This window comes from Delphinus delphis, chromosome 2, assembly GCF_949987515.2.
Source record: "Delphinus delphis chromosome 2, mDelDel1.2, whole genome shotgun sequence".
NCBI classification, from domain to species: Eukaryota; Metazoa; Chordata; class Mammalia; order Artiodactyla; family Delphinidae; genus Delphinus; species Delphinus delphis.
The window spans coordinates 119,653,307-119,665,343 of NC_082684.1; the positions used below are offsets into that span (position 1 = coordinate 119,653,307).

At 43.4% G+C, this 12,037-nt stretch overlaps 1 protein-coding gene and 1 non-coding gene across 2 annotated transcripts in view; both read right to left on the reverse strand.

Moving 5' to 3' along the window:
• Window positions 1–12,037, reverse strand: part of ADAMTS17 (ADAM metallopeptidase with thrombospondin type 1 motif 17) — a 346,470-nt gene that overhangs the window by 283,123 nt on the left and 51,310 nt on the right. The window lies entirely within an intron of this gene.
• LOC132421506 (U6 spliceosomal RNA) lies at window positions 6,648–6,754 on the reverse strand. The gene has a single exon (XR_009518750.1). It is a non-coding gene; the product is annotated as a U6 spliceosomal RNA (small nuclear RNA).

Here is a 12,037-nt window from a genome sequence, read left to right on the forward strand (position 1 = left end):
CCACCTAAGGAGGAGGGGACAACTCTAATTGTGAGGAGCCCAGCTGTGACATCCAACAGAGCTGGGTAGAGTCTGCTCGTGCTGGGGTGGCCAGGGGCAAGCTTCCTCATCTCTAAAACAAGGGGATAATTATTCTGCTCTCTTAGGGTGGATGTGGGGAAACTAACACAGGGTCAGGTATATAATAAGCACACTCAAATGATGCTGCTAGTCTTATTTCTATACTTATTATTACATTACTATTATTGCTGTTAACTACTAGGGTCTAAATGCTAATTTTTAAACTTTGCATGCATGACCCAGAACCAATAGTGGATTCTTTTTTTTTTTTTTTTTTTTTTTTGCGGTATGCAGGCCTCTCACTGTTGTGGCTTCTCCCTTTGCGGAGCACAGGCTCTGGACGCGCAGGCTCAGTGGCCACGGCTCACGGGTCTAGCTGCTCCGCGGCATGTGGGATCTTCCCGGACCGGGGCACGAACCCGTGTCCCCTGCATCAGCAGGCGGACTCTCAACCACTGCGCTACCAGGGAAGCCCATCTTGTATGCACCCTACAGGGTCTGATCAGGACCTCTAGTCTAGACACTCACCAATCAACTTGTTGTCTTCGACATTTCTTACTGGGTAGGGGCATGAAAGAGTTTCTCTAAGGACATCCTCAATCATGCAACAATAAGTTATAATTATACAAAAATATCAGTTTCAAGAGGAGTGGCTTATAACTCCTGCTCAACATCCCAATGTAACCTCCCAACATTCCAGAGGGCAGAATATTTTAATCATCAGAAATATGATAGAACACAAAACATGACTGTACATGAAATCAGCTATTTAAACCATGAAACATTAATGACATTTCACACAGGATAGAAGAATGGAAATCAAATGTTTCTCATTAAGATGGAAAACAGACAGTCACACTCCTTGGAGGAGAGACCGATTGTCGCCACAAGCGAGATTTCTGTGTACAGACACCCCCGCCATGGCCACACCAACCCATTTTCAAGGAACCAAAGCCACCGCTGCCACAGCATGAAAAATGGTAAGATGTGTGGTTTCAACTGCATGTCCAATAGCCCCACTATCTTTTGTCTTTAACTCTCCCAAAATAAGCAGCCATGAGATGTAATAAAAATACCTTCAGGGTGGGAGTTGGGAACTCTGAAAATTCACCTGGGCCTGATCTTGATGCCGTTGAAAGTGCCACTTAACAGAAAGGTATCCATTTCCTGTGCACCAGTTATTTGCCCTTTTTCTCCCAGCCCTCTCTTCTGTGCTCCACTCTGGGGTTGGGGGCCTGTAAACTATTTCCTGGACTCCCTTGCTAGCTGGCTTCCTGTTCAGCTCTGCCAACAGGGGGCGCTGTAGGGAGACTGGAAGGCAGGAGATGGGGAGAATGGGCTCCTGTGTTTCAGCTCAGGGTGGCATTGTTCCAGCAGTATTGGGTAGCTGTGTCTCTAGCCTCCAGCTCCTGGGGAACTCCCAGACAAGCCTCCTCATCTCCCTCAGAGGTACATCCATAGAGACACCTGCTTGGCTGTACCTCATTGGTGGTCTGATGTCCCTCACAGGTCTGAGCCCAAGCCCCACAGACCACTGCTGCAAGCTCTGTGGTCTTGGAAATGCCACCTTTTCTCTTTTCTTTCCCCAGCCCTGGGGTGATAGCTATTACCTGGGTTACCTCAGCTCCACTTCTGCTCATTCAGACTTTGACACTGAAGTAACCAATTCCCTGTGTTAAATCTCATAATTAGAAATACCTAGCACAGTTTCTGTTTTCCTAACTAGACACAAACTGATATAGCCTAAAATGAGAGGGTCAGTCCTAGAACTAATTCCTATATTTCATTCAAGCTTCAAGGACTCCTCCCAGTTCTAGAAATAAGGATTTATTTCTTCACCATGGAAATATTAAGATATTGGATATGCACTTCCACACTGCAGAACCCTGCCATAGACAGGAATGCTGCCCTTCATTCTGAGTCATCTTTAACGAAAACCAATCAATGGGGTGCCCTGTGAAGGAAATGCAAGCATCAGTGTGTGCCATAGATTTCCCAACAACCTATCACTGCCACATCCAAAGACCCAAGGACAGCACCTTACAGATTCATAGTCAACATGGGGAAAGTACTGGAGGAGGAAGCATGAACAACAAGTCTCGTTTTTAAGTTTGCACACACACAGACAAACAACATGCTTTCCAAGAAAATTATCAGGTCCAAAAAAACTATTTTCTGATCACTTTTATTTTCTTCAACCAAAGGGTCTGCTTATTTAAAAACAAACAAACAAAAAACTACCTTTTCAACTAGAAACGATGGTTCCACATGTGCAGAAGCACTCCCAGCCAGGTGAACTTTTGGCAGCTGCATAAATCCAATATCCTTGAAAAATAATGGCCTTCTCTCTCTTTTTTTTTTTAAAAGGAAAAAAATAAGTTTTGCGCTCCAAGTATGAATTCTTTAAATAACTTCCCCCAAGGCCAAGTCACTTTTATAAAAGGCATATTTTTTTCATGTAAATTCCTTACAAAGAAAGGTGGAAAATAGGGTTTTTTGTGGTTAAGATGCTGAATGAAGAACTGATCAACCTTGGAGTCCAAAATCAGTCCCTTCATTAGGCAGGAGGTGTCCCACACACCCCCCCACCCTGGGAGGCAGCAGGACCAGGGGTAAGAAGGCTGAGCTGGCCCTGCCAGACCTTTCCACCCATGGTCAGAGCCACGTGGGCACCAAGCAACCAGGCACTACTGTCTGTGGGTGAGGTGGGAAGATACTCATTTGGTCACCAAATATTGAATTGTGAAGATACTCATTTGGTCACCAAATATTGAATTGTGAAGATACTCATTTGGTCAACAAATATTGAATTGTGAACCTACTATGTGCTAGGTAATGTAGGTGACCACCTAGGAGGAATAAACATTAATCAAATGAACAAATGAATATATAAAAATTACAAATATAACAAATGTTTGCAAGAAAGAATAGATAATACTATGACAGGATAAAAAGAAGGGGGTTCCAATTTAGATTGGGTTCCATCAGGAAGTGACACTAGGGCCAAGATTAGGAAGATAAGCAACAGTTAATCAGTGGCAGTGAGAAGAGAGGAGATGGGAGCAGTCCAGGCAGTGGGGACAGCAGGTACATAGGCCCTGGGGACAGAAGAAGGCATGGCATGTTCTAGAAACCACAGGGATCCAAGAGAGAGTGTGGCTGGCCAAGAGGCTTGAGCAATAAGGCAGGGGCACACTTGAAGGGTCAAATGCAATGTGCTCAGGGTTTTCTTCTTTAACCCCAGAGCAGTGGGAAGCCATCTAGGGCTTGTGTTTCCAATGTGTCACCCTGGCTGTTATGGGTAGAACAGATTCCAGGGGGACATGGAAGTGGGGACACTAGTTGGATGACCACTACAGGAGCTCAGGTACATAGGGACCACAGCTAGACAAAGGGGGCAACTGCCGGTGAAAGGAAGCAAATAGATTCAGTAGGTACTTAGAAGGTGAGACCAAGAATACTGGGGATATTTGGGTGGGTAAAGAAGGGCTATCAAGGATAACTCCTGGTTTGTATGGTTGTGCTAACCACTGAATTAGGGACCCCTGGAACAGGGCCAGGTGTGAAAAAAAAAGCACTGCAAGTTTTGGCCTTGTTAGTTTCAGGTGCTTTTAAAGTACCCAAGTGGAGAGGTCAAGTTGGCTGTCGAGTGTGCAGACTTGGCGCTCAAAAGCAAAGGCGAGATCAGAGATAGGCATCTAGGAAGCAACGATCCCAGACCGATCCTTCCGGGACCTCCAAACTGCATGACTGGAGAGAAGAAACGGAACCAAGCGGGGGGCGGATGGCGAGGTGCAGGGAAAGCAGAGCACAGCGTCACAAGAGCAGGGAAAATAAAGTCTCAGGAGGAGGGGCTGCTCAGCTCCTCCAGCACAGCAGAGGGCCAGGTCCAGACCCAGGTGGGTCTTACGGAGAGTGCTGCTGAGGACAGGGGAGCGGACACCAGGCCAGGGAAGGGAAAAAAGTGAGAGGTGAGGAAATGGTACAGACTTTGGTGAGGTCTGGGGAGGAGAGAAACAGGAACACTGCTGGAAAATACTAGAATTGAAGGAAGCTTGAGATGGAAAAAACTCACACATCCAATAAGAAAACCCAGGCCCACGGAAGACTGCCATCTTCACTCGGTTTCTACCACTCTCCCTGTCCAGTCACAGACTGCCAGCAAGGAAGAACAAGGCTTCTAATACGCCCACCTCACACCAACTGAGAAAAGACGATAATTGTTCAACAGGTGCCAGTCAAACCCTGAATCTGTGGCTGGCCGGGCGCTGGGTGCTCCCCTCAAGGGAGGGAGAGAAGCATGTAAAACTTTAACAGTCCTATAAATACCCCACAGATGAAAGAACCGTCAAGGAAACAGCCCAGACTCCTAGGGAAAGCAGGCTTCCAACTGGAAGGAGAGAAGGAAGAAAAGCACTATTCATTGTATCAGGAAAGGGCAGAGCTGTACAACCAGAAAAAAAGAAGCAGGAAAAATGGAAAATGCAAGGTAGCACCATCTAACAAAGACGCTGGGCCTATTCCAGTAAGAATGTTTCACACTGGCTGTCATAGGGTTCCCTGAAGGTAAGGCAGATGGCTGTGTTTTCTGGTTTATTTCACATCAGTCTAAAACCTTGTCTCAACCTCTATTAAATATTAAATGTTTCCCGTAAAAGATACTGCATTAGTCAGCTAGGGTTGCCATTACAAAGTAACAGACTGGGTGGCTTAAACAACAGACATTTATTTCTTCACAGTTCTGGAGACTAGAAGCCAAGATTGAGGTGTCGGCAGGGTTGGTTTCTTCTGAGGCCTCTCTTCCTGATTTGCAGATGGCTGCCTTCTGTCTTCATCTTCACAGACCTTCCCTCTTTACCCATCTAAGTCCAAATTTCCTCTTCTTACAAGGACTCCCTAATGACCTCATTTAACTATAATCCCTTCTTTAAAGGCCCTATTTCCAAACACATTCCTAGTCTGAGGTGCTGGGGGTTAGAACTTCAACACAGAGATTAGTGGGGACACATTTTAGTCCATAACAGATGCCCATCTTCTTTCTTGCCTTAAGAAGTGTGGACTGGGCAGGTCATCTTCACATGAGTTGAAGTGTGTATAGCCACATAGTCAGGACAATCAGGACAACATGTGATTCCCAGAAATGAAGTCCATAAACAAGGAACAAAAGGATCAAAAAATCCTTTACCCTCTTTTTAGAAGCTTAGGGAAAACAAATTTATGGTTCTGTCTTGGATGTCAGGGGTTCTTCCAAATATATTGGATGCCCACATATTTCCAGAGCAGTTAACAATCAGACATCCTTCACTCCTCCAAAGGCCCCTTGAGTTTCACAGAAGCCCAAGATGTCCCCTAACAAATGGAGAGAGAGCTCAAATAACCCACCAGCAGACCTAGAGGTGGTAAAATAAGTCAAGTGCTCCTCTTTTGGCCTAGATCCAGTCACCAGACTATGACTCTTTCCCAAAGAACCCCCTTCCCGAATGCCGAGGACACTCCAGGGCCAAAGAACCTGCCCAGAAAGGCACATTCATCTGAGCATGGCTGCAGTTCTCCTGACACCCTTACTAGTGGGGGTCCCAAACTTCCAATGTCCCCACTGGGTCACCAAGAGGTGAGTGGTTCCTTTATGGCACGTCAGCCATTCCTTGGACTTCCACATGTAAAGTAGCCTTGGGCTCCACCAGGATGAGCAAACCAGTCAAACAGCAGAGGGAATGGAAACCCTCGTTATGCCAACTCGCAAATTCACTAAGACCCCCCACTCCCAATTTCCTGTGGCCTCCCTCTGTCGTCCTGTGGCTTCCCCTAAAGTCCAAGTAGGGAGCAACCACATAATCACACTGGCCTTCATGAGTTCAAGCACTGAAACTCCTCCCCACACCCTGGCCTCTGAACATGGAATAGCTCCATTTGGTAAATTCTTTTCCAAACAGCCACCTGACTGACTTGTCCTCACAACTCAAATGCCGTTTCCTCAATGAGGATGTCCTTGGACCCCTTCACCTAAGTCACGAGAGCACACTTCTCTTTTCCTTGGAGCACTTAACCACAATTTGAAATAATTTAACTGCTCTGTGTTTAATAACAGTCTCTTCCACTCTACAGGAAGCTGTGAGAACAGGAATCATGCCAGTTTATTCATCGCTCCATACCTAGTGCCTAGCACATAGTAGATGTTCAGTAAATAGTTTTTTTGAGGGGAGAGTGGTCTTACCACAACCTCATTTTATTTTATTTACTTTCATTTATTTTTTAAACTTAATTGAAGTATAGTTGATTTACAACGTTGTGTTAGTTTCAGGTGCACAGAAAAGTGATTTAGTTATACATACACATGTATTCATTCTTTTTCAGGTTCTTTTCTCATATAGGTTATCACAGAATACTGAGTAGAGTTCCCTGTGCTATACAGTTAAGTCTTGTTGGTTATCTTACATATAGTAGTGCGTGTACGTTAATTCCAAGCTCCTAATTTAAGCCTCCCTGCCATGTTTCGCCTTTGGTAATCATAAGTTTGTTTCTGATACCTGTAAGTCTGTTTCTGTTTTGTAAATAAGCTCATTTGTTTCTTTTCTTAAAATTAGATTAAAAATATGGAATGCTTCATGAATTTGTGTGTCATCCTTACACAGGGGCCATGCTACTCTTCTCTGTATTGTTCCAATTTTAGTACATGTGCTGCTGACACAAGCACTAAAGAGTTTTAAAATAAGTGAAAGAAGAAATGGAAGAATATTAGACTTCTGTAGTACTATGATAAGTATTTCCTCGATTTTATCACTTTTTTTTTTTTGCGGTACGTGGGCCTCTCACTGTTGTGGCCTCTCCCGTTGCGGAGTACAGGCTCTGGATGCGCAGGCTCAGCAGCCATGGCTCACGGGCCCAGCCGCTCCGCGGCATGTGGGATCTTCCCGGACTGGAGCACGAACCTGTGTCCCCTGCATCGGCAGGCAGACTCTCAACCACTGCGCCACCAGGGAAGCCCCCATCTCCTTTTAATTGTATTTGATGTTTAAATCTTTACCCATGCTTTTACCATAACTTTTTGGTGTCATTTCTGAGTCTCTGTCATTGAATAGAGGGTTTTAATGCCTTTATATTTATTATAAAAATGATAATTTTTTATCTTCTGTCATGTTTTTAGTTCCTTTTCTCTATTTTCCTATGTGAGCTATATTTCACTGAGTTTATCATCTCCAGTACTTAGGAAGAAATTCTACAATAAGCTATCCTTACAATCTTAGGAAACATTCTTTCCATGTCAAGAACATAGTAGAACTTTGGCTTTCCCTTTGGGCAGAGAAGAATTTAACATCCCTTTTTTCTCCCAGATTCCTTTCCACTTTTCTTTTCTTTCTTTCTTTCTTTCTTTCTTTCTTTCTTTCTTTCTTTATGGCTGCGTTGGGTCTTCGTTGCTGTGTGTGGGCTTTCTCTAGTTGCTGTGAGTGGGGGATACTCTTTGTTGCGGTGTGCAGGCTTCTCATTGTGGTGGCTTGTCTTGTTGCAGAGCATGGGCTCTAGATGCGCAGGCTTCAGTAGCTGTGGCACACAAGCTCAGCAGTTGTGGCTCACGGGCTCTAGAGAGCAGGCTCAGTAGTTATGGTGCATGGGCTTAGTTATTCCACGGCATGTGGGATCTTCCCAAACCAGGGGTCAAATCCATGTCCCCTGCATTGGCAGATGGATTCTTAACCACTGTGCCACCAGGGAAGTCCCCCACTTTTCTGATTTGAAAATATTTCTTAAATTTGAGGTACAGAATATTATTAAAGTACTTTATATTTTACACCTTTCCTTACTTTTTACAACAGCTTTATTGAGATATGATTCACATACCATACAATTCATCCATTTTAAGGATACAATTCAATAGCTTTTGGTATATTCTCAGAGTTGCACAACCATGATGACACAAATAGACCATTTTTATCACCCAAAATGAAACATTATACCCATTAGCAACCACTTCCCATTTCGTCCTCTACCACCCCCGCCCTACGAAATCACTAGTTACTTTCTGTCTCCATAGGTTTGCCTATTCTGAACATTTCATATAAATAGAATCATTTAATATGTGGTCTTTTGTTTCTAGCTTCTTTCTCTTATGAAAATATTTTCAAGGTTCATCCATCCAGCATGTATCTGTACTTTATTCCTTTTTGTTGCCAAATAAGATTCCATTGCATGGAATACCACTTTGTTTTCCATTCATCAGTTGATGGACATTTGGGTTGTTTTCATATTTTGGCTATTGTGACTAATGCTCCTATGAACATTCATGTATAAGTTTTTATGTGAATAAATGTTTTAATTTCTCTTGGGTGTATACCTTGGAGTAGAATTGCTAGGTCATGTCGTAACCCTTTGCTTAAACTTTTGAGGAACTGCCAACCTGTTCTTCAAGTGTCTGTACCATTTTATATTCCCAGCAGCACCATATGAGGGTTCTAATTTCTCTACATTTCCACCAACACTTGTTATTGTCCATCTTTTTTATTTTAATTATCCAAGTGGGTACGAAATGGTATCTCACTGTGGTTTTGATTTGCATTCCTCTGGTGTCTAATAATGCTGAGCATTTTTTCATGTGATCATTGGCCAATTATATGTATATTCTTCAGAGAACTATCTTTTCAAGTTGCGGTACGTGGGCTTCTCATTGCGGCGTCTTCTCTTGTTGCAGAGCACAGGCTCTAGGCACGTGGGTTTCAGTAGTTGCAACATGCAGGCTCAGTAGTTGTGGCTCATGAGTTCTAGAGTGCAGGTTCAGTAGTTGTGGTGCACAGGCTTAGTTGCTCCACAGCATGTGGGATCTTCCCAGACCAGGGCTCGAACCTGTGTCCCATGCATTGGCAGGCGGATTCTTAACCACTGCGCCACCAGGGAAGACTGCACAGTCACTTCTTGTCCCAACACTGCAGTCCTGGCTCCACTGTCTTCTAGGACTTAGTATCATGGACAACTCAGGCCTGCCAGATTTTTGTTTCTTTTAAGTAACCTGTTTTGTCTGCTTGAATACTGGTGTAACTTTTCCTATTATTCTTATAATTCACAAATTTTGCCAGAATAAATAACTGTGGGCCTATGTATATGAATTTTGATCAAAACACAGTAAGCCTTTTATCTGGTAAACTGAGATTTTTTTAAACCTTCCAGAAAGTCTTCATTCATTAAAAATCTTTGATGAATGCCCCTATCCTAACTTGAGCAGAGGGGTTCCTTCTACAGAGATTCTAAAATTGGACTTACATTTTCTGTACCCCATTTCTATCACTTCCTTTCTCACCACTCTATTCTTTCCTTCCTTTGCCCCCAAAGAAGCATGTCACATTTATTCTCTACATCACTAATTCAAATGTGTAATGTTGTTTCAATTCCGTAGTGCCTCCCTTGTAGATTTTAATTCTGCTACAGCAAACGAGTTTTATAAGCTTTCATTATCTCACCAGTTCCCTTTTAAGTTTACTGTTTTTACATCTCATTCTGCAGTTCTTATGGCTTTTGCTTCTTAAAGTCCTATCTTCTTTTTTTATGACTTCTGACATCTGTTTAGGTCCAAATGTTCTCTTTTTTATTGAAGTATAGTAGATTTACAGTATTGTGTAGTTACAGGTGTACAGCAAAGTGATTCAGTTATATATATGTATTTTCAGATTATTTTCCATTATAGATTATTATAAGGTATTGAATATAGTTCCCTGTGCTATACAGTAAATCCTTGTTGCTTACCTATTTTATATATAGTAGTGTGTATATGTTAATCCCATAATTTATCCCTCCCCACCTTTCCCCTTTGGTAACCATAAGTTTGTTTTCTAAGTCTGTGAGTCTGTTTCTGTTTTGTAAATAAAATCATTTGTATTATTTTTTAGATTCCACATATAAGTGATATCATACAATATTTGTCCTTCTGTCTGACTTACTTCATTTAGTATGATAATGTATGATAATGTCTAGGTCCATCCATGTTGCTGCAAATGGCAATGTTTCACTTTTTATGGATGAGGAATATTCCATTGTATACATACACCACACCTTCTTTATCCATTCACCTGTTGATGGACACTTAGGTTGCTTCCATGTCTTGGCTATTAGAAATAGTGCTACTATTAACATTGGGGGGCATGTATCTTTTCAAATTAGAGTTTTCATCTTTTCTGGATATATGCCCAGGAGTGGGATCACTGGATCACATGGTAGTTCTGTTTTTATTTTTTTAAGGAAACTCCATACTGTTTTCCATAGTAAAGCCTTATCTTCTTACATCCCATTAGGATACCGGTTTTCTAAAATTTGTTCTGGTCCTGAAATAAACCCTTTCCAAAGATATGTTTTCTCTGCATATCCTTTCCCTTATAGGCTATAGTATTTGAACTCAGACCCTCAAATGGGTTTTCTGTACATACTCAAATTGCAGTGAGGAGAGGTCTACCTAAAGCCAGCACCAAGACTTGGGTGAACAGGTCTCCCTGGATCACAACAGTCAGCATCCCATCTCAGACCTGCTACTAGAGGACAGGCAGACAAGCACGATGTTCAGTAGGCATCTGTGTAGTCGGCTCTACCAGGCTGTGGTGGGATCCTGTACCTCCCCAGGGAGCAGTACTGTACATTCTGAACTGACGGGACACTTAAATAGGGATCTACAGGCCTGCTTCTGTCCACAGGGCAATGCTAGATACAAAGTACCAGCAACATACCTCCCGCCATACCTCCCTCCAGGGCTGCCCTGGAGTTAGCTGTAGAATGGCTATAAAACAATGGCTAATGCCAAACCAAGAGGAACAGCCAGCAAGTTTCCTAAGTATCATAAATCTTCTAAAATTCAAAGCCAAGGACAAACAAGAGATGGGAAAATATTTCTTCCGGCTCTCTTTCAGACAGGTAGGATTTGGCCACTCTGAAAAGCCCACTGACTACCCTTACCAATCCAGGTCCACTGTTCTTTATAGTTACTGGAAAGTCCTTGCCAATTTTGACAACAGTTTGACTATCTCCTTCATTTTTCTAAATATGTTTTTGCCTTTTTCTGTCTTCATACGGGTTGTAGTGGAAGGACTGCTTGGTAGTTGCAGGGTGAAACCCGAGGCCATGCTGTAAGCATGCTTTGCAATGCGCGCAGTGCCCTTGTCATCCAGAGATTAATAAGAGAGCATTTCTATGGCCTCCTAATCTGAATGTGTCACCACATCCTGGGTGATTTATTTTAATCTGCTGCCACTGGTCTCCTATAACAAACTCATTTGGACTGTCCTAAGCTCTGTAGCACAGTCTTTACAAGAAGCTCAATGAGCCATAAGTCCACCAACCTCAGCATTCAATTCCTGAGAGACAACGTTCCCACATGGCAAGTCCAGACACTGACAACATGTTGGGAGCTGAGATGCCCCAGTACCTCCTCAGGACATTCAGAGGAGTCACACGCTCTCTCTTTTTATGGTACTGCTCTGCCCTATCTTTTAGAGACAGGATAGCCCCTTCACCTCCTCCCTCCCCCACCTTCTTGTCCTTTTCACCCATATTTATTGCACGTCCTTTCTGAGCCAGGCTCACATCACTTCTGCTCTGATCCTGGCACACCTGAGCCAACCAGTCACTGCACAAGACTGGCTCGTACTGAGTGGCCCTTGGGCCATCCTGTTGTGAGAGGATGCCTCCCTCCATGAGGTGCATGGTCAGTTTCTTTGTCTGATATGATTCCAGTTACTGCATCCCTGGAAACCAGACCCATCACACTGATTTTCTGCTCTAGAAGCCTGTAAGGGCAGACCAACATAAAGTCACCAGCCCAGCAAGCCATCTTCCAGGGCAAATTCTGCCACCATAGAATCCTGATCACTTGTAGCAGGATCCTGACCTATGGGGACCACACTGCATCATCAATCAGTACAGTGGTCTGAGATCAGCTCTGGATATGCCTTTGATTTGAAATCATATCTGCCTACACATGCCCAGCAGGAGCTTTGGACAGGGCACC